At 33.1% G+C, this 24,942-nt stretch overlaps 1 long non-coding RNA gene across 1 annotated transcript in view; it reads right to left on the reverse strand.

The window, feature by feature from the left end:
* LOC111560505 overlaps window positions 1–24,942 on the reverse strand; it is a 1,125,299-nt gene that overhangs the window by 120,757 nt on the left and 979,600 nt on the right. Inside the window, exons 13-14 of the long non-coding RNA XR_006598120.1 lie at window positions 23,142–23,184; window positions 22,238–22,333 (exon numbers count right to left, since the gene is read on the reverse strand). This is a non-coding gene — a long non-coding RNA (uncharacterized LOC111560505). The remainder of the gene's footprint in view (window positions 1–22,237; window positions 22,334–23,141; window positions 23,185–24,942) is intronic.

Below are 24,942 nucleotides of genomic sequence, written 5' to 3' on the forward strand. Positions count from 1 at the left end.
GGCAGATCCCAATAATCACTAATCATCAAGAACAAAACTGATAACTTTGACATTATAAAAATTAAAAATTCCTGCTCAACAAATACTTCTAGGAAAAACAGATGATCCTGTAAGGGATGGGAAAAAATATTTGTAGCACAAATATCTGACAATGAACTTGAACCCAGAATATACAAAGTACTTATAAATCAACAGTAAAGAGATGAACAACCCAATTTTAAAATGAGCAAAAAACTTGAACAGAAGTTTTACAAAGGAAGATATACTAATGGCCATCGAGGCAAGTTCAATAATTAGAAGTTACAGTCCATTCTGTCTGAGAGCACAGCTTGCTGGAGTGAACTTGCTGATGGAACAGAGAAGTCAGAAGTGTAGGTCTTTGAATCCTCATTACGTTTGGGATGGGAAGAGGCATGAAATCCCACATTCAGTTGGTACACACTCCTCTGTTCCATGACTCCCTTTAGATAGGCTGAACATCTTTAGATGTGAGTGTTGTCCACGCCGTTCCAATCTTCCACATTACTCAGGGTACACAAACAAGAGAGAATGTAGCCAGTGGCCTCCCTCCTCATCTAACTCAGGGTCCTCCCTGACCCCACAGCTCCTTCCACACGTTGATAACAAGCTGATACCTGTGTGTTTCCAAGTTCTTCCCAACCAAAGAAAGCTGTCTCCTCATCAAGGAATATCTGGTGATTGCCACCATGCTAAGCCCTGCAATGTGTATCAAAAGTATAAGGGCCTACAGCCATTTGCATCTTCTTTGCCCTCCCCATCTTCAGTCAATGAGCCCTAACCTGCACAAGGTAGAGTTCTAGGAATTAAACCTCAATAAGTGAGTTCCCTCCTGGGTGGTCCTCAAAGAGCTTGCTGTCTACTGAGGGACAAAGAGCAAGGTAACGCAACCATTTAGCAGAAACAACTTGTATGGGGTGAACGTCACTGGGTTGCTGAAGCTCTGACCTGGTTTTCAAGGAAATAAAGATAATGAATAGTATGTGTGGGACAGAGGAAATCAGTTGGGCTGGAAGGAGATCTTACATGTGGGCCAAGAGGCAGAGCGAAAGAGGGTGAGAGAGAGAGAAAGAGAGAGGCAGAGAGAGAATGAATGTACAAAGCAATGTGGGGTGAGCAAAGTACCTAGGACCTTGCCAAAAATGCCTAATTTGTCCAGAACACCAGTTCTCTGAATGTCAAGTATGAGTGTTAGCATACAATATTTATTTGCAACTTATTTTTATAAGTTGGGCATCCTAAAAGAACAAATAAAGGAAGATAAGACACTCAAGTACTGGTGATGTCAAGAAGTAGGTTGAAGAGCATAGAAATCATGCTACTGAGGCCATGTGAAAATCGGAAAGTGTCCATCTGGGAGGACCTCCTGAGGGATGGAGGAACCCAGATTCTGCAAGGAAAGCAGAAATAAATATACTGATTTCTTTCTCTCCCTACTCCTTCATCTTTGTGTGCTGCCTTCCAGCGGCTAAACCAACCAGTATCCTCCTCACAACAGAGAGCTCAGGTGGTTTATTCCAAACAGGCAAAAAGCAGGACAGGCAAAGGCCTGTAATGGATCTGCGGTGGGGGTAGGGGATAACCGGCACAATTATTCTGCCACTGGAGAGATTCAATTTTCAAAAGTGTATGAATGTCTGAAAAGTGATCCATGAACTGAAAAAGTACTTATAAATTACGTAGTAACACAAAATATAATTTAGAATGATGTCACAGCATTTCAAAATGAAAAAAATCCAACAACAAAACAAACAAACAAACAAACAAAAACCCCTCCAATCCTAGATGATACTGACACACAGTAGCATGAAACCATAAAAGCTTTCATTTTATTTTCCAAAAATAACACTGATTTTTCAGGGCAACCAACGAAGTCCTTAATATAACAACTTCAAGGTAATGTTTTAAACTACGAAATAGATAACGTTTGTAAATCAAGATAGAGAAGAGAACAAAAATATAAATTCTTCTTTCAATATTAATGGAAACTTCACAGTAAAAACAGGAAATCACAATTTTAAAGAATGTATTTTACCTACACTTCCACCTGAAAAGTCCATTCCACATTGCGTATCACTGGTCCATAAAGCATTAGAGCCATTATGATCATACATATTGATATCCCTTGCTATACATTTTAAGAAAAGTGTTTAATGTACCACGTTGAATCAATGCTTACTGCATGCACTATACACATTTATGTGGGAGAAGAGCAAGACAATTTCCTATCTTGCACTAATAATTTATGTAACAGCAAAATTTATGTTTTTATTTAGTTAACAATTATGCTGTAGGTCATAATATAAACTAGAAAATGCACTAGTATCAGTCTTGATGATGCTTTGGTTTGTGTGTGCAACAAGGAAAGCCATTTGAATATGATGAAATAAAATTTTATGTGCATTCCAATAATGCCTAGTCTTATTCTCAGAGAAAAATAAATCACTGTGCATCCTCTTTCTTCATCAGTCTTAGAAAAAACAATGAATGCTGTAAATGGATTTAATTCTTGGTCACTGAGGATACACTTTTTCAGCATTCTGAAAAAAAAAGTGGCCTATGTGTATATGTTTTTGCTACTAACTACTTTCTGCCAGTAATTTTCTTGGAAATTCCATGATATTTGAAATTGAAGAATGAGATAGAACAATCTCTTCATGACATGAGTAATGCCACTAAAGCCCATTTCTATGAGTTTAAGTGGTACTTGGGTGGCAAATCTCAATGACACTTTCATATATCCTCATTTGCCTGAACTCTCAGGCCTGAAAGATCACAGTTTCTTAATGTTGATAAGACAGCAAGATAATATCTTCAAAAGATGGAATTGAGTTCTAAATAGGTTGATAGCCAGCCATTTTCTTCTTTTTCAACATATCTTCCCTTATTGGTGAAAAGACAGTGATAGATTATTGAGTATATATTACAATCACTCCTAATTCTGCAGCAGATCATGAAGAAATACTCTGTAGAAGCCTGAGCAAAAGCAGTGGATTGGAAACAATAATTTTGTTTGCCAAGTTAAAAATTTTAAATTCTACCTTTTGTATAAAATTCATCACTTTTGAGTCTCTTGGAAACAAATAATCATCTTCAAAAATAAAACATAATTTTTATCACAAGTTTTATTTGAATATGTCTAAATATCTGACACAATATCTCTAATCCTGGATGCCATTTTCAATGACTTGTAGTTGTAGAGACATTTAGCAGTGAGACACAATTTAGCAGTGAGACATAGAGAAGAAACTGATGGCGGAATCTGACCACACCTCATAGTCTTTAGAAATCAACCTGAATTAATAACTTTATTAAAGTTTATAAAATACTAATGTATTTATGTGCTATAATTATCATTATATATAAAAATATTAATTTTAATATTAGATAAGATTAGTGATAATATCTATTTTTAAACACTTTGGTAATGTATAAAAGTAGTTAAAAGAGGAAATATTTGAGAAAGGTTGCTATAAAAAAACATAACCTAGAATTTTTAAATGCCATTACAAAGTATATGTGGAAATTGAGGAAACTACTATCACATGGATTATTAGTTTGATTACTTGATCTCTCAAGCATGTAAGTGCATAAAATCTAGATCTGTATATTTTATTTTTTTTTTCAATGTTTATTTATTTTTGGGACAGAGAGAGACAGAGCATGAACGGGGGAGGGGCAGAGAGAGAGAGGGAGACACAGAATCGGAAACAGGCTCCAGGCTCCGAGCCATCAGCCCAGAGCCTGACGCGGGGCTCGAACTCCCGGACCGCGAGATTGTGACCTGGCTGAAGTGGGACGCTTAACCGACTGCGCCACCCAGGCGCCCCAAGATCTGTATATTTTAAAATGTGCTCCAGAGAACTCTAGATCACTTGCTTGGTGTGTTTGGAAAATTTCTGTTACATAACTTGCAAATGAAGAGTTAAGGTACAAAAACAAGACATGATAAATCTTTCCATTAATAAACATAATTTCACTTAACCAAGAATTTTCAAAATACATGTGATTTTTGTATTATGTGAAATATTTCTTTTTATTAGAATCGGTGTTCAGTAGAAGATATTTTAGGAAAAATGGTCTGGATCACTGATTTCCTTCGAAAGTAATTTAAAAGTACATGATTTAAAACAAAGTAGATCACATAAGTCAGTCTTTCAGACACCATGGCAATAATTATTAAATCATAAAATACTAGCATTTATTTGTCAGCCTGTGCATCTTAATTCAATCCACTCACTAGAGAAGTTGGCATAATAAAACTAAAACTACTCATTAGAACATAACTATTCAGCATGTTTGTCTTTTAACATTTAAACACTGTCCTTTACCTTCCTTGTCATTACTTCCTGAAGTGCAATCACATTTCATCCTCTAGACTTCTAGAAATGCTTTCTTAAGGGTAGAAAACATCCTTATTAAAAATATCGTGCAAGTTGAAAAGAAAAATTTATTTCACCTTAATTATTTCCCCTCCCTATAATTAGCAGCTAATCTTATCCACACATAGCTCCAGGCTCAGAACTAGTAAATGCCTGACTGTTAGAATGATTGGGGAACTTTACTTTCTGATAATTACAAGATATAATTACTTTGAAGCTTTCAAAGACCTTTCAGTGATTAGGGAAGCTTTTTTAATTCAGTCATAACATTTGTATTACTAATAAACTAAGAAGTCCTACACTTTAATAGCTGACAAATTTGAAAGAAACACCAATTCTAAAAATGGTATTGCAGGCTTCAGGGAAATCATTAAAGTACTGAAACATTATATTTTTCAGAATCCAACTTCATAATTTTTCTTTTATAAATATATAGTATATTCAGATGTTTTAATGTTATGGGTATCTTTTTGGGACACTATACCTAGGAAGTAAAGAATAGTTAATAGGAAAATATTTAAAAATTTAGAAGAAAATGTTCTTTTTCAGCAGCACTCAGTCTGCTGAAGAAACCAAAAAAGAGGTGTTAGGAAACTGACTGCCAGGATAACTCACACAAGAGGCTGTCACTAAGGATTTGAATGCCTTAAGAAGGTAGGAGCAATTTTAATTTTCTGTATGACAGTGAATATGACAGGGAAATTGTTGCTGAACTGTAATCTAAATATAGGAAAAATTAGAAGTGGAAAACTCAGGCTTGAAAGTTGAGGAAAAGTAAGTAATTTGCTGAAATTTTAATTCTGATCTTACTTTTCTCTATGATAAAAGGAAGTTTTTGTTTGTGTCTTTAAGTTTTCACTGTCACTCTGACTAAAATGTAGGCTATCAATGACAGTGACATGGGATATGCTACACTAAAGGGAGACTTGTGGGAGAACAATTCACTTTCAGAAGTGGAAATACGTGTTAGTGTCCTTTCTTGTGAAGGCATGAGATAATAATCGTCATGTATGTTTCCATGTACAATATACTTGCAAGTATAGGAACCTCAGCTAAATTATATTGAAGAATTTTCCTAGAGAGACACTGACATAACTGAAATAAAAGTAGGACTTATATAAAGATGTTAAAGAACTTCTCATGATATCCTCAGATGAGAAGTTCTTTTACTATATTACTAGATAGTTATGGTCCATAATTTCTGTGATTAGTACTATATTTTAATTCAAACATACTTGTCTAAATCTACACCAATGGCTATGGTAAAAGAAGAAATTAGTTTCAGAATTAAATATCTTCAAAAATATTTAGTAGAGGGGTGACTCAGTAGGGTGGGCGTTCAACTTAGGCTCAGGTCATGATCTCATAGCTCTTGGGGTTGAGGCCTGAGTCGGGCTCTGTGCTGACAGCTCAGAGCCTGGAGCCTGCTTCAGATTTCTGTGTCTTCCTCTCTCTCTGCCCCTCCCCTGCTCATGCTCTGTCTGTCTGTCTGTCTCTCTCTCTCTCTCTCTGTCTCAAAAACAAACAAACATTTAAAAAAATTGAAAAAAAATTAGTAGAAATATCTTTGGGCCCATTTCTACATCCTTCAGTTTTTACCCACCTTTTACTCAGTTAGGAGTTATATGACATGACCTTGTTATCAAAATATACCAACTGTACATCAAGTACTGTTCTAAGAAAGATATATGTTATCTCTACCCTTCATAAAAATTGTCATTCTAGATGTTATCCTCATTTTATAGATAGTGAAGTTGAGGTTCAGGAAATTTAAATAATTGCCCGGGATCACACAGCTAGTAAACAGCAGGAACAGGGCTCAAATATATATTTAACTAATTCCAAAGGTTGACTCTTTAAAATGAATCAATCCTTGACCTTCAGATGTATTAATTGCATTGTTTAAATTAAGTTGGTTAAATTTCATAGTTAAGTTTTTGATCCCTCTCATTTCTAAGATTAAATCACTCTGAATTTTAATTTCTTTAATTCAAAAAGGAGGCAAGCCACGTTCATCATCTAGTTGTTGGATTCATTAAAAAGAATAAAAGGTGAATATATTTTTTAAGTCAAGTTGTTGAACAAACATCTTATTTTTCTTCTAATCTTATGTATTTTAAACAGAAATAATATTTGGATTTCATCAGTTTCCAAAAAAAATAACACTGGGAGTATGTAATAGTAGTTTTATTGCCTAAAAGAAATCTTCATAAAAATTACTGTATCATAAATTTGAACTGAAACAAGTGTTATTTATTATTTAATTATAAAATACAAGATGACATTCTTACAGATGACTAATTTTGAATTTAATTACATTCAAAAATTTCCTAGAAATATTATTTGACAGAAACCAATACTACCCTGAAAATGTTCATTTTTTAACAAAAGTAATTTCAATGGAAATTCTTGACTATATTCATAGATAATGACAACATTCCATAATCTTACATCACTAGACATAGTCAAACCTGTGTCCTCAATACAAATAAGTGAAGCAATAACATAAAATAGCATCTAATTCTTTCTTACACTTCGATGTTGTAAAACTGACACTTATATTCCTGTTTTAACAATTCCATAAACATTAAGTTATAAAAAATCTAAAATGTTACACAAAAAAAATACAGAAACTAGAGGAACTATTGCTGAAATTTCTCTTTGAAGCAAAAATTGAAATAAGAGCAGTGTTTAGCAGAAGTTCAGTACAATGAACTTTGCACTTCTGAAATATGAGCTGTAATGTCCCATTACTTACATAGAGAGCCAGGGCCTGAGCTTGGCAATCACAGATAGGATTTCAATCCTGTCTTTGTCGTTTATTAGCTGGGAAATCTGAATTCTGAATAAATTTAGTACTTAACTCCTAGGTTTGCTGTGAGGAAAATGAGTTTATTCATAAGGAGCCTTGAACACAGTTTCAGAAAGATATTAAGTACTAATAATGTATAAAAATTTCACTTCATTTAGAGAATCTAAATACAACTTATATTATTGAGAATACATTTTTTCTCAATTGCAAATTGTGATATATTATGTGACTATGAACTTGTTTTATATTTTTTTAAGATACTGGAAAATCTATAAAATGTATCTTATTGATATGCTAATCATATATATATATTGATAGAATATGTCCCCTTCATTTTTACATAAAATGAACAAATATAGCATTAGGCATGTTAAACTTCTAGATATTGTTTTAATATAGCTTTTGAAACATTGTTCCACAGGCTAACCCTAAAAAGAACTGGGGCCAATTGACTGACCTATCCAAGTCATTTTTAGGAAATTCCCTGAATCTTCTATTAAATGTACATATCTCTTTTAGAAAATATATAAATTGGCTCAATTTCATCAAATAAGGAGTAATACTCTGATTTTGCAGTTCATGCTAAGTAGACGAGGAAGCTATTAGGAAAAAGCACTGCACTATTTCATTTATGGTGGAACAGCTCTAATCTGGCTGCCAAATGGAGAAGGGATTTGAGAGAGGCAAAAGTGCAAGTAAGAGAAATAGTACAGGGGCAATTGTGGAAACAGAGGCAAGAAATTAAAGTGGTGGTATAGACTTTTTTTGGTAGTATAGATATTTACAGGTAAACAGTAACATCAGTAGTTTACTTTAGTAGTATGGGTAGTTACAGGTAGTCAGATTTACATGTAGTGAAGAATGTGTAACCAAAAAACGCAGCCTGAACGTTCCCTGCAAGAACCAAGTATTGCCCTCACCCATTAACTCAGAACATAACAGAAGAAAGTATAAGATTCAAATACTATCACTGCACTGATTAAGCACTTTCAGTGCCTGACAATAACGCCTTGGGATGACTGCAGACATGCTGTGGTACTCCATCTAGATCTTCCTTCAGGAATGAAAGACTTATTTAGCCAGATGCTCAGAGATCTGTCAGAAGACACCTTAGCTGTTCATTCCCTGCTGAAGAAAACAATCATGTGCCTCCCTCTCTCTCTGTTCCTCCCCTGCTCATACTCTGTCTCTCTCTCAAAAATAAACAAAGATTAAAAAAAATTTAAAAAGGGGCACCTGGGTGGCTCAGTCGGTTGAGCGTCCGACTTGGGCTCAGTTCATGATCTCACGGTCCGTGAGTTCAGGCCCTGTGTCGAGCTCTGTGCTGACAGCTCAGGGCCTGGAGCCTGCTTCAGATTCTGTGTCTCCCTCTCTCTCTGCTCCTCCCCTGCTCATACTCTGTCTCTCTCTCAAAAATAAATAAAGATTAAGAAAATAATCATGTACAAGATCACAAGTCCCTCCCGGGTAGCCTGCCTCTATCTAATAACTAATTAATATGGGGAATATAAAGGCATAGCCCCCCTCCTTAACTCACAGTCATTTTGTTTCTTTTTTTCTAATTTATTTAATGTTTGTTTATTTTTGGCAGAGAGAGAGATAAAGAGATGAACTGTGAGCAGGGGAGGGGCAGAAAGAGAGAGAGACACAGAATCCGAAGCAGGTTCCAGGCTCTGAGCTGTCAGCACAGAGCCCTACACCAGGCTTGAACTCAGGACCCCAACTGGGAGATCATGACCTGACTGAAGTCTACAACCAACCGACTGAGCAACACAGGCACCCCAACTCACAATCATTTTGAAGGGCTATCTTAACTCTGGAAGACCCTGTAATGTTGGCGGAGACATTCATTGAGAGTGCACTATAGCTCAACCACCAAATCTTGCTCTGTCTCTTCTCTTCCACAAGTGCTAATCCCAAGAGCACTTTTCAATAAACGTTCTGAACATTAAATGGCTTCGCTTCGGTTGAGTCTCCCAGCCTCACCTCCAACTTGCTTCATACATACTCTGCCATGCTCACTTGCTCTTCTCAGCACTTCTAATGCTTTCTCTCATTTTGAGGAATTTAAGGACACTGGTGCCTCTGTTTAGATCACCCTTATCACTATTGTCCCATCCAGGGCTTATTCACTCACATTTTGACTCAATTCTGGGTCACTTATTGGAGATTTTGCCCAAACCTTCATCCTGAATTAAAAGCTTTGCTTTGATCTCTCCTAGTACTGCTTAGAGATTAATCCTGTTACTACATTATCTCACAGAAGGGTTATTATTTCTCTTATTTACCATTCAATGGAGAATAAAACCTTTGAGGGAAGGGAATCTCAATTTTCTTCTGGTTTCTCCAATGTGTTGCACACTGATGATACAAAATTGGTTTTTAATAAATACCTTCCAATTGAATAAACTGAGGAAGAAGCTTATGAGAGCATGAAATAATAAAGCTGAGAGAAAGTGATTCAAAGCCACTGGAGCTATATTTCAGAATACTTTCTATCATTTTTGTGCAGTTTATTAAACATTAATTCTAATAGCAATAATAATGATAATAATAATAAATGGAACCAATAGGAATATTATTAATACCTAACATTAATAAAGCCCTAACCATCATGAGTTAATGCTAAGTGATTTAAATGGGTTATAGCATTTTATTCCAATACTACTGCTGTGTTATCACTATCATCCTCAACCTCATTTAACAGTCAAGAAAGACAAGGAAGTTAAGCAATTTGTCCTGGGTTTCAAAGGAAAAGAAAGAGAAGTTAAATGTATCCACCTTTAAATGCATACAGCTAAAAGAAGGTATTTCCAGTATGCTGTTCATTACTGCATCTAATTTATTATATTTATAAATGTTTTTTTTTCAACGTTTTATTTATTTTTGGGACAGAGAGAGACAGAGCATGAACAGGGGAGGGGCAGAGAGAGAGGGAGACACAGAATCGGAAACAGGCTCCAGGCTCTGAGCCATCAGCCCAGAGCCCGACGTGGGTCTCGAACTCAAGGACCGCGAGATCGTGACCTGGCTGAAGTCGGACGCTTAACCGACTGCGCCACCCAGGCGCCCCATAAAAGTAAGAAAAAAAATAAGCGGAAAAACTCAGGGACTAAGAATCACATTTTAGAGTAATTGGCTAAATGCCTGAGCAATAGTAAAAATTCTCAGATTCTCATTTCCTGTATCTACAAAAATTCAAAACCACTAACTAATAGAGATTGGCACAATGAAATAAGACATTTCATGGATACGCAGTAAACACTCATTTCCCTCTTTTCCTCTCCTCTTTCACTCCATAATGACATTTATCCTAATCATAAGATATTAATTTGGAAATATATTTGGGTTTTGACACTAAAACAATAGACAGATGACTAGTTGTATCCTTCTTTGATTTAAATCATCATGCTCAGCCCCTGAGAAATATTAATTAAAATTAAAAATTAAAGATAACTTTAAACTTCATCTAAATTTGTCTTTCACAATATTTTTAAACCTTTTTGTAAGCGATTCAAAAGCAATTATATCATTACAAAAACTCAAATCTAAATAGAGGTATTAAGACAAAAAAAAGAGAGTGAAAAAGAAATGAGTTGACACAGAACAAATTCTTCTGTGTAATGAGCCTAGAAGATCAAAGAATCCTCTATTTTTTTCTTTACTGCAAAAAAATAAAAAAATTCACAGGGAAAGTTCAGTTGAAATTGCTCAGGTCATGGGTCACAATTAACTTGTGAGAAAAATTTCATATTGACTTATTAGGAAGAAACATCAAGGAGACCATAAAAAACATTCTAAAAGTTGCTCTGGGACACATCTTCAAATGGTTCATTATCACATTACCTAAAAATGTCACCAGTGATAAATAGCTTTTGTGATAGACAGAACTTCTTAGCCTAACATCCTTACCACAACAGTTCCAAAATTTGCTTTTAAGTGAATTTTAGGCAGATGGCTATTCTCTTGGCCAACAATATTTTGGGAATACTACTCTAGGATCTGGACCATTCTTGGTATCACCATTCTGATACTCAGTAAGCCTGATCTTGCAGGAGTGAGCAGAAATTGTTAGTGTACATTCCAACTGAAAATTCCATATTATATCACTGGACTATTAGGAAAGTAAGGAAAATTATATCAGCTCCACAAAATTGAGAATTTTATAGATGTAATATAGATTTAAAAAATAATGGAAAATAATATAACTCTACAACCATAATCTTGGGCTAAGTACAGTTATGATTATGAGAGCTAACTTCATAAAGAGAGATATTATTTCTAAGCTCTGGAATGATAATATGGTGATCATAATATTTGGTTAAGACAAGCTCAAAACATCAGCTTTATATTAGAAAATAACATTTTGCAGAACCTTTCATAACTTTGCTTTTTAATTCCACATAATATTAAATCTTTAGGTTTCAGTGTTTAAGAAAAGAGATAATTTTTAAGATTTTAAAACTGTCATTTCATCAAGGTCTATAAGTAACAATATTTTTTCTATTTAACTTCATATTTTTCAATAACCAGATGATGATGTTGACAGGTATTGTTTTAATTTATGTAGATATATGTATATGCATGTGCTGCAAAACCAATACCAATATTATATAAATTTTTCTAAAGAAAATATACATTTATTTATTGTGGTAAGAATACTGAAATATGAGGGCACCTGGGTGGCTCATTTGGTTAAGTGTCTAGCTTTGGCTCAGGTCATGATCTTGCAGTTCGTGAGTTCGGGCCCCACATCAGGCTCTGTGCTGACCACTCAGAGCCTGGAGCCTGCTTCAGATTCTGGGTCTCCCTCTCTTTCTTCCCCTCCTCCTATTGCACTCTGTCTCCCTCTCTCAAAACATGAATAAACTTTTAAAACATTTTTTAAAAAAGAATACTGAACATGAGATTTACCCTCTTAGCAAAATTTTAAGTGTACAATATAATATTTTTAACCACAGGAGCCATGATGAACAGATCCCAATACTTGCAAAACTGAAATTTTATACTTGTTGATAATCCCCCCATTTTCTCATTTTCCAAGTCCCTGGAAACCAACATTTAATCTCTGTTCCTACAAAGTTGACTATTTTAGATACCTCTTTATGTAAGGTCATACATTCTTTTCTGTCTCAGGCTTATTTCTCTTAGCATAATGTCTTCTAGGTTCATTCATGTTATTGAATATGGCAGGATTTTCTTCTCTTTTAGGCTGTATAAATGAATATTATTCAGCCTAGAAGAAAATCCTGCCATATATATGGAAGGATTTTCATATATATATATATATATATATATATATATATATATATATATATAAATATATATATATATATTTTCATATATATATATAAATATATATATATATATTTTCATATATATATATAGCATACACACATATATATTTTTACATTTTACATTTTTACATATTATATACATATATATATTCAATTATATAATATATAAATGAATATTATTCATCCTAAAAGAGAAGAAAATCCTTCCATATATATGTGGCATACACACACATATATGTATATTTACATTTTACATTTTTACATATTATATACATATATATTCAGTTATATAATATATAAATGATTATTATTCAGCCTAAAAGAGAAGAAAATCCTTCCATATATATGTGGCATACACACACATATATGTATATTTACATTTTACATTTTTACATATTATATACATATATATTCAGTTATATAATATATAAATGATTATTATTCAGCCTAAAAGAGAAGAAAATCCTGCCATATATATATATGTGTATATATATATATATATGCATACACACATATATACATATTTTTACATGAAATATATATATATAAGTACATATATATTTTTGCACTGATTTTCTGTATCCATCAGTCTGGTGATGGACATTAGGTTATTTAGATAGAGATAGAGATAAGAGACAGAGATAGACATAAATAGAGATAGAGACAGAGATAGAGATGATAGAGATAGCATTCTAAATAATGCTTCAATGATATGGGAACGCAGATAATCCCTGCAAGTTCCTGATTTCAAATTTTTTAGATATATACCTGGAAGTAGAATTGCTAGATGATATGGTAGTTGTATTTTGAACTTTTTCGGGAACTTACATATACATTTCCATAGTGGTGGCAGCATTTATCATTCCCACCAACTGTATGTATATGAAGGTTCCAATTTCTCCACCTCCTAGCCAAACTTTTTTTTTTTTAAGTATGAGGTGATATATAATTGTGGGTTCAATTTTCATTCCCCTGATAACTGGTAGAACACTTTTTTATATACCTCTTGGTCACCAGATTATAAGACTTCCCTCAAGAAACGTCTGTCTATTCATGTCCTTTGACCATTTTTAAATCAAATTGTTTGGGGGGGGGGTTGTTGTTGTTATGGAGCTGTACGAATCTCTTATATATTATGGATATTAACCCCCTATCTGATATATGGTTTACAAATATTTCTTCCAGTCTGTATTGCATTTTAATATTGTTGACTATTTATTTCAGTGTGCAAATGAGTTTTAGTCTGATGTAGTTCCATTTTCTATTTTTGCTTCTACTGCATTCACTTTTGAACTTATATCCAATAAATCATTGACAAGACCAATGTCATGAAGCATTTATTCTATGTTTTCGTCTAGGAGTTTTATAGTTTCAGGTTCTATATTTAAATCTTTATTACACTTTGAGTTGTTTTTTTTTTCTGCATAGGTAAGATAAGGGTCCAATGTTGTTCTTTTGCATACAGATATCTAGTTTTCATAACACTATTTGTTAGAAAGACTTTCATTTCCCCATTGCATGATTTTGGCACTTTTATCAGAGATAAGTTGACCATACATGTATAAATTAATTTCTGGGCCCCGATTCTATTCCATTAGTCTATATATATGTATATATATGTATATGTATGTATATATGTGTGTGTGTTTCTTGTGCTGGCACCATACTGTTTTAATTACTGTAGTTTTGTAATATATTTTGAAGTCAGGACATGTGATTCCTTCAACTTTGTTCTTCTTGCTTAAGATTGCTTTGGTTATTTGGGACATTGTGTGGTTCCATATAAATGTTAGGATTATTTTATCTATATCTGTAAAGAATATCATGGGATTTTGATATCAATTGCATTTAATATATATAACACTTGGGGTAATATGAATAGTTTAACAGTGTCAAGTCTTCAAATCAATGAACACATGATGTCTTTCCATTTATTTGTTTATTTCTTTCATCAGTGTTCTGAGTTTTCAGTGTACAAATCTTTCATTATCATTGGTTAAATTAATTTCTATTTTATTATTTTTAGTGGTATGGTAAATGCAATTGTTCTCTTCATTCCCTTTTCAGATAGTTTATGTTGGTGTATAGAAACACAATTGATTTTTATATGTTGATTTTGTAGTCCATAATTTTACTGTATTTATTTACTAGACTAACAGTGATGTCGTTAGAATTTTCTACATATTAAATCATGCTGTCTGCAAACAGGTATAATTTTACTTCTTTCTTTTTGATTTGGATGCAGTTTTGTTTGTTTTTGTTTGGTTGCTTTGTTTTTGCATAAATTCTCTGTCTAGGACTTCCAGTACGATGTTGAATAATACTGGCAGGAGTGGATGTCCTTGTCTTGGTTCTGATTTTAGAGGAAAAGCTTTCAATTTTCCTCCATTGAGTATAATGTTGTATATGGCCTTTATTATGATGAGGTATATTACTTCTATACCCAACATGTCAAGGGCTTTTATCAATAAAATATATATTTTGACAAATACTTTTTCAGTGTCTATTGAGATTATCATGTGATTATCTTTCATTCTGTTAACATTTATTAATTTGTGTATGTTAAAACTTCTTTGAATTCCATGGATAAATCCCACTTGGTCATGGCGTATGCTCCTTTTAACATAGTGTTGAATTTATTTTGCTAGCATTTTGCTGAGAATATTTGTACCTAGTTCATCAGGAATATTGATTGGCCTGTAGTTTCCTTTTTTGTAATGTCTTTGTCTTTGGTATCAGTGTAATTCTGTTTTAATAAAATGAATTTGGAATTATTCCCTCTTCTTCAATGTTTTGGAAAAAATTTAAATTGTTCATTATTCTTTAGATATTTGGTAGAACTGTTCACTGCAGGTATTTGCTCCTGAGTTTTTCTTTGATGAGAGGATTTTTGTTACTCATTCAATCTCCTTATACATTGTTGGTCTTTTCTATTCTCTATTTCTTCATGGCAGTGTTGGTACATTGTAGGTTTATAAGAATCTATCCATTTCTTCCAGGCTACCCAGTTTGTTGGCATATAATTATTTATATTGTCTCCCATGATATTTTTTTATTTCCATAACATTGGTTGTAGAGTATACTCTTTCATTCCTCATTATTTTTGCCTTCTCTCTTTTTTTCTTAGTCTAGCTATGGGTTTTTAAATTTTATCTTTTCAAAACACCAACTCTTAGTTTCATTGATGTTTTCTATTACCTATTTCATTTACTTCTGTTTTACTCTTTATTATTTCCTTCCTTATGCCAAATTTGGTCTTGGTTTCTTCTTCTTTTTCTAGTTCCTGGGTTGTGAAGTCAGGTTGTTTGAGATCTTTGTTAATATGACATTCATGCTATAACTTTTCTCTTAGTACTACTTTTACTTTATCTCATAAGGCTTAGATTATTGTGTTTTCATTTTCATTTGTCTCAAGATATTTTCTCATTTCCATTTTGATTTTTTTCTTTGACCCAATGATTGGAGATGGCTGCATTGATTAATTTCCACATATTTGTTAATTTTCTTTCTGTTATTAATTTCTAGTTTTATTCCATTGTGATAGAAACTTGGTATGATTTTAATATTCTTAATATTGCTAAGAATGGTTTGTGACTAATCATAAGACATATCTTAGAGAATGCTCCATTTGTGCTTAAGAATGTCTATTTTGCGTTATTGGGAACATTCTCTATATGTCTTTAAGGTCCATTTGGTCTATAGTACTGTAAGTCTGTTTTTTTTTCCTTATTGATTATCTGTCTAGATGTTCTATTCATTATTGAATGTGGTATGTTGAAGTCTCTTATTATTATTGTATTGTGCCTACCTCTCCCCTCCAGATCTATGCTTCCTTTATATATGTATGTGCTCTGATATTTGGTGCATAGTTATAGTTACATATAACCCTGAAGAATAGACTCTTTTATCATTATATAATGACTTACTTTGTCTCATGACATTTTGACCTCAAGTCTATTTATGTCTGATATAAACATTGCCACCTCTGATCTCTTTTAGTTATCATTTGCATAGAATACCTTTTCTATCCATTCACATTCAGACTATTTCAAAACAAAAAACTACTCTATGGGGCACCCTGGATGACTGAGCTAGTTAAGTGTTCAACTTTTGATTTTGGTTCAGGTCATGATCTCATAGTTTGTGGGATTGAGCCCTGCATCGGGCTCTATGGTGACAGCACAGAGCCTGCTTGGGATTCTTTCTATCCCCCTCTCTCTCTCTGCCCTCTCTCCCAAAACAAATTAATAAACTTTTTTAAAAAAACTACTCTTTGTAGATATTATGACTCACATATTAATATAATAACTGTAGTCAATATTAGAAAATAATTCATTACTTTTTTAATATTTAAAAGTTATTTTGCAGAACCTGTACAAAATTTAAACATAGCAACTCATTATGAACAACTTCAATTCTAAAATATTTTAACCTTTGTACCTGAAGTAGAACTTGATTGTCTATTAATATGCAATACTGTGCTTGATGAATGTAAATTGGTAAAAGAACATTCTAAGAAAAAGTTTTCCATATACTTCAATATTTTTACAGAAGAATAGGTAATATACTGCAGATGAGAAAAATACCTTAGAATTAAGTATAGAAAATAGAAATGCAGAAGACCACGGAGGGAATACCTACAAAAATATATAACCACCATGTTGAAAATGATGATGTTAATTGCGTATATTTGCATAAAACATTTGCTATGAAATAAATGTAGATAAATAAGGATATATTATCTTGTCTTTGATTCTTTGCTTCATCTCAGCTCTACAAGAAACAAATCAGTTATAGTGTTCTTTATTTTCCTTCCTATTTAGAATTGCTTTTTTTGGCAAACATTTCAGTAAGTTTTATGTATGAGAAAATCAAGTGAGTTTGAAATTTATAAAGGTTGTGAGGAGCTATATATCAACTAAACAGAATTTTTGTAAATATATTTTAAAGCAAATCTTATCAACCAAATGTCAGAATTATTCCACTGATACTCATACTACTGCCACATGCTCACTCTAGAAATGAGCAAGCTGTTCACCAGAGATTCAAACTATAAGCAGAAGTAGAAAATTTTATTTGTTCTGTGTATTTCCTGATAAACAAAACAATTGCCAGCCATTTTCTTTTCAAAGAGAATGGTACACATTTGATAACAGTACTGTTAGAGAAAGACACATACCATATGATTTCACTCATATGAGGAATTTAAGAAACAAAACAGATGAACATGGTGAGGGAGGGGGGCGGTAAAAAAAAAAAAAAAAGAAAGGCAAACCAGAAAGCAGACTCTTAACTACAGAGAACAAACTTAGGGTTGCTGGAGGCAGGTCTGCAGCGGATGTCTTAAATGGGTGATGAGTATTAAGGAAGGCACTTGTAATGAGCATTTGAGTGTTGCATGTAAGTGATGAAGCACTAAGTTCTACACTTGAAACTAATATTACACTGTATGTTAACTAACTGGAAGTTAAATAAAAATGAGAAACAATAGTATTGTTAGAATCAGAAGAAATGCCTATAATATAGTCACTTCTCAAAGAAAGAAACACATTCATTGGAAATTTCCAAATAAATTTCCTTCTTCTCTGACTCTTTCAGGATGCTGCCTTTCATCTTTTGTTGTACAGATTTGTAATACAATTTTCCAAAGATACAATGTGAGGCTTATGAGAACAAGAGAGGGTTGAAGCATTTAGGTGTCTAAAACTATCCATAAATCAAAGTAATATGACTCTGCAGTAGATCTACACAGAAATAAAACAACAGTTGCCCAGTTATTTGCAGGGTGGGCTTTGTCAAATACACGTTTGAATACACGTTGATGATTTGTAGCTAAGTAAATAGATATGAAATAATTTCATGTCAAAGGAGGAATGGAAAAATTTATTATTTTTTTTATCTTAAGTTATATAAGTAATCACACAAGAAGCCTCTAATGACAGGTTAGGATTTTAGGTTTTTCCATTTAACGTCTGGTAATTACGGTAAAGGAGTTTTGATGAAATTCTGAAATGTCATCCAAATCAAAAAACATTAAATTTCTGAAATAAATTTATTCCTAAGAATACATTTTAAACCACTCTGAATGAATACAATAGTTTTGAATATTTCTTTAAGTTTAATGGAACAAGGGTCTTTGTGACAATTACAAAAGTGTAATCCATCCAGGCAGATGAGTAATAACAAAATAATTTTTATTTTATTTTATTACATGCATTAGGCCTATTCATGTTTATTGATATGAATAGTATATCTGATCACAATTATGTCATAATATTTTATGTTTTTTTTTATACCTGCTATGTTTCTTTCTCTATAGCCTATGGTTATAGTTACATACTAGATATAGTTTTCCCTAATGAATTATTATCTGTGACATACAGGTAAAACTCTAGTACTATCTTACTCATTAATATTAAATTTCTATATTTTTCTTCAAAACACTGACATAACCACTCATTAATGCAAAAAATAGCATTTAAGACAATTTAAATTAAGTACATACAGATAATTTTTAACAATATCATCTATGTGTACAATGTCTATGTATACAGACATTGATCATAAAATATATCTATGGATTGAAAAAAATTGTTGTAAAAATATATATTGCTATTAGAAACAGGTCTATATTCTATTTTTAGTATTTGCTTTCTAGTAACAGATCTTAAAGTTTTCATGTTATATATTTTTTTCTCAGTCATTTTAATTTTCTAAACTCAAGTAACCGTATAATACAAAGAACTCTTTGTTTAAATTAAAATTAAAGACACTATGATTAAAAAAATAGTTTCTTTAGTGTATATAGCTATATTCCAAACCTCTGACTTAAAAAAAAATTATACATGCCAAGGGATATTATCAGAATCTATAAAAAATGCCAGAATATAGTAGATAAAATTTTATCCTAATACATGATTATGAACAGCTTTAATCAGGTCTAAAAAAATGCATGAAGTCAATAGTACTTCTTCATTAATTTCTTCATATTTTGAACTCTTTAAAAAGGCAACTGAAATTGCTCTAAATTACTAAACTTGTTTATTAGACTGGAAAAAAATGTCTCTTTCATTTCATAACTTTTATCCCAAAGCAAATGAGAAAATAATTTAATACTTTCATATAATCTTTCATAAAATTAAAGAACATTTGCAGTTAAGCCAACTCTTTCATATTAAGTTTAATTAGTTATTGAAATGATCAGCTTTGCTATAACTTCTTTAAGATGATATATATCACTAAGCTTATAACTAATTGAAATATAAAATAACTTTAAATTGCATGTGGCATATGTTCCATGTATTAAATCCCAAATTTACCATCTACTTTAATATATGTGAGAAATCCTAAAATAATATATTTTTCTCCAATTGATATTATATTAAAAATTACAATCATAATTTACAATTATTTATATCTTTTGATGTAACATTGCATTTGTTATTTCATGAAAAGTATTAATGAATCAGACCCAGTTGGCACTATATTATCACTTAATTACTTAATATCCAGCATTATTCCCCAAATAGGGCAATCTCTTTGAAATTAACTTCTAGAATTTTATTTGTAAATTTTTATCAAAGTATATGAGGGCAAATTTTATAGATTCCTAAATATGCTCAACTTATTAAGAGTTACTACTTCAATTCTTGCTTAAACCAATTATATATTCCGTATTATGTAACCAGAGCACGTTATTCAGAGATATGAAATTCTGAATTGTGAAATAAAGAAATAAAAGCATATATATATATATATATATATATATATATATATATATATATCTTATGTCCTTATTTGAAAAATCACTCAAAACAAGAAAACAAGCTGAGAACCAATCACCAATTTAGGAGAATTATGCTCACTTGTATGTTAACCTGGGACTCAGTGATATTTTGCAAGTTTCTATTTCAATTGACAATGCAATAAGGTAAAAAGAAAATTAACATGGTGTCACTAATTTGAGAAAAAACTGAAAACAGGATTATAAGAAATATTTCTAGGAACATCTAAAATAAATGAAATAATTGAAATTTTTGTTTTAAGAACTACCTTGAAAACCAATGAACCCAACGCTCTAATCCTATTAATGATGAAACTGAGGTCCCAAAATACTAAGATTTATCAAAAATCAAAACTGAAACCGAAACTTGGATAATCACTTATGTAATCTTTCAAATACTATTAACCAAGTTCAAAAACTTATTCCAATTTTTACTTACTAACAATAGTTAGTAAGCCCTTTCTGTACATGAAGTACTCTACCAGTAGCTGGCCATGTAGAAGTTAGAAAATTAAAATGTTCCTGTAAACATGTCACTTACTTTTTATAAAATAATTAATCATTTTTCTCTTTTAAATGGTGACCGTTTTAGTAAAAAAATAATAAATTAAATAATAATGATTTGCATAACAATTACTATCAATAATACCCCAGTATTAACTCCTCAATAATGCTTAATACCTCAACAGTCCTCTCAGAGTTTCATAGATTTTAAGTACTGAAGCTGGTAAAGTTTTTGACAGGTACAACTATCATAAAGATAAAACAAGGACATTAATTCATTATGAAGACTGATAAATGATACTTCACACTTATATTGTTTAGGTGCTAATTGTGATGACCCCAAAGAAGACCCAGATGCACTTCATTTACCAAAATTTTGAGTGTATGAAGAATGATAAATGCCTATAATGACATTCTATCACTGCTCAAATGAATTTGGAGGCAATGAATTCCGCTTCTTCTCTGACAGGACATCATAGCATTGGGTAAAATATTTCAAAGACTAATAGCTTGTCAGGGAAAGCTCAAACTGATAAGAATTATCTGTAAAATTATATATCCCTATGTTTGAAATTATTTCATGCAAAAATGTGAAGAACTGCAGAGGGTGCATATAATATTCTAAATGAATATGGGAAATGTCAATATTTCATTTAAAGCTTTCATGAAGAATGACGGTGGAAAGTTAAAATAGAACTCAAACTCAAGTAATGTTTTAAAGATTGCAAGCCAAGTGTGGCAGTTTGGAATCACCACCTGACAAACTGGCATGAAGAATCAAAGGAGATCTTATAGAAAGTATGACAACCTCGTAGATAGGTTAAATTAAAATCTATCAACATGTAAAAATGAAGGGAAGAGAAAGATTCTTCTTGACTCTAATGGACAGAGCCTGCTGGTGGATTTAGGAAATTAGAAATGTTGATATAAGCAGAAAGGTCTCAGAAACTGCTATAGAACATTGACCCAAATTGCCTGGAATTTGCAAAATTTACCCAGACACTAGAATATTTCAGAAAAATATGAAATATAATAACACTAACTTTACTCCAACTTTACAGAAGCAGAAACAGACTTCCTGAATATTGTTCTTGTCTCATTCTTATAATCTCTTATTGGAAGTAAGAAATCCATGCACATGGAAATATAAATATAAGTGCTGGACTAACAAGTGATTTCAACAATCTCTAAATTCACAAGTTGTAAAAGAGTGTATGAGTTAACCCAAAGCCAAAGAGAACTACCTTCTTACCCAATTATCCTCCAAAGTGGTCTCATAAATGTTTTCCCCCTTCACTTTGTCAACACCATGATTACTGTAAACCCAAAGTTGATATAGAACAAATTATAATCCAAAATACAATATCAATTGTCTTAGTTTGGGCCACTATCACAAAATAATATAAGCTGTGTGCTGAAACAATAAAAATTTGTTTCTCACAGTTTTGGAGTCTGGGAAGTCCAAGATCAAGGTGCCAGTAGATCCAATGTCTGGTGAGGGCACTTTTCATGGTTTTCAAAGAAGTATCTTCCTATCCTATCCTCACATGGTGGAGAGAGGGAGAGACAGAGAGAAACAGAGAAAGGGAGAAAAAGCTGTTTCCTGACTCTTCCTATAAAGGCATTAATCCCATAATAAAGTCTCCACCCTGATGACTTAATTATCTCCCAAAGACCCCATCTCCAAACACCATTATCTTGGAGATTAGAATTTCAATATATGAATGGGGAGGGGAGCATGGTGACACAGAAATTCAGTCTATAGCACTGATAAATTCATACAAGTTACACCCTCAGTTTTGTGCTTTCCATGAAACTGTCTTCTAAGAAAACATGCTTAACTGACCCACAGATTGAAGTCATCAGAATTATTGAGGGGTGCCTGGGTGGCTCAGTCAGTTAAGTGTCCGACTTTGGCTCAGGTCATGATCACACAGCTCGTGAGTTCAAGACCCGTGTCAGACTCTGTGCTGACAGCTCAGAGCCTGAAGCCTGTTTCAGATTCTGTTTAGGTCTCTCTCTACTCCTCCCCCCATTCGTGCTCTCTCTCTCTCCCCCCCAAATATAAATAAACATTAAAAAAATTTACAGAATTATTGAAATTGGATTCATAATTAAAGCAATATTACAATAGTCACACATTGACCTATTTGTTGCATAAATAATAAAACCAGCATTTGGGAGCAGCAACTAGAACTTATTTGCAGAACAAAATAAGATATATATATATATATATATATATATATATATATATAGAGAGAGAGAGAGAGAGAGAGAGAGATTGAGAGAGAGAGAGACAGAAACAGAAACAGAGAGAGTCAGAAATAACATAAAGAGGCAAATACCTTCAAGTTTCCCCAAAGCTTTTGTTAGGAATCACAGTTAAACCTGCAAATGAGACAAAGGTGAAGAAATATTTTATAAATGGATGAGATCACCTGAAAACTGAAGAAACAAATTATTGTGAATGGTGAAAGAGTCTACAGCAAATGAAATAAGTGAGGGAAAAGATTACATGATTTACTGTTCAGGCTATCAAGGAGGAATTTATAGTAACCAACTCACCAAAAATAAATCTTAGGAAGCCAGATAAATTTTTTAAAAGCCTTACTGGATATCACATATCTACTTAAAGGTACAAAGACCTACAAAGAGTGTCACAATCTTACAACAACAAAAATCCAGGAAAACAGCAAGTTCACAACTTTACTTGAAACTAGCAAAAAGTTGAAGTGGCAAGACTAGCAATCGGTCCTTCATCTATGGAGAGGCAAGCACCTGAAGAGATACATGGGGATTTGAACATTTGCTTACTTGCAACAGGCAGAGCTATGCTGGACTATGAAGATTTCAGATAAGATAACCTGCTGGAGGCTTGGAGTGAATCTTCCTTTAGTGTTGTCCTATTATGGATGCCTAAGGAGATAACAGCACTTCTAGAGGTACCCACGGTTCCTTTCTACCCAATATTGCTACCCTGATGGTGCTGACAAGAGATATCGGTCTGATTAAACGTGTCTTATGCAAGCAATGTGTCTCTTAGTCTCAGAGGATTGGCGTCTCTGGCCCTGCTCTTTCTACTTCTCATTTCTGGTTCTGGGCTCAGCACTTATCCATACCCTTTCCTCATTAATAGAAGTCTTTTGTTCTTACATCCTCAGCTTTAATGGCTTTCCACCAGTGTCCTCAGCATTTTTATGAGAAAATGTGGAGCCTTTAGGATGTACACATATAGGGAGAGTTTGCCAAGTCTTGATGACTTTTTTACAATATAATTCATTAGATTCCCACAAAGATTATTGAGCAGAGTCCTGAGAAAGCATCCATCATAGTATATGCTTTGAAGTAGAGAATAACACAGGCTACATGAGGAGCACAAAATTCACCAGCACCCTTCTGCTTTAGTCCCCTAGAAAACAAGTCTTTATCTTTGGGAAAGGGCAACAAAAACATATTCTGATGGCACAGGTGTAAGTTCAATGCTGCTGGAGAAAGAGAACGGAAAAATATCCTCTACTACATGGGAAGCAGTAGGATAATCGCTGGGCCTAGTACTAGAGAGTGGGAAAAGATTAGCTCCTTGGGAAGCCCAAAATTCTGAGATGCTGGGACATAGTGTCTGCCTGTGGCTTAATCAGAATGATCTTAAGTATCGGGGTAGCAAGTATCAGGTAAAAAGTTGCAGTATTTACCCCTGGGAGTGTTCCTTTGTTTTTGTAGATAATCCCCATAGAAATATAACACAAAAAAGGGGCATCTGAGTGGCTCAGTTGGTTAAGCATCTGACTTCAGCTCAGGTCATGATCTCATGTTTCGTGGGTTTGAGCCCCGCGTTGGGCTCTGTGCTGACAGCTCGGAGCCTGAAGCCTGCTCTGGATTCTGTCTGTTTGCCGTTCTCTCTCTCCTCTCTCTACCTCTCCCCCCTCTCTCTCAAAAATAAACCAACATTAAAAAAAATAAAAGAAAGAAAAAAATGTAACACAAAAGGAAGACCTAAAGCTGATAGCAAAGTAGATAAGGAGAGAAATCATATGGCCCCACCTTAATCACAAATTATGCCTTGAGGCATGTGTTGGCTGACATATGCTGAGGTTATTTATAGTGCCCACCACCACTAGAAATACTTTTGTTTGGATTAATTGAAAC

Source organism: Felis catus, chromosome B2, assembly GCF_018350175.1.
Source record: "Felis catus isolate Fca126 chromosome B2, F.catus_Fca126_mat1.0, whole genome shotgun sequence".
NCBI lineage: Eukaryota > Metazoa > Chordata > Mammalia > Carnivora > Felidae > Felis > Felis catus.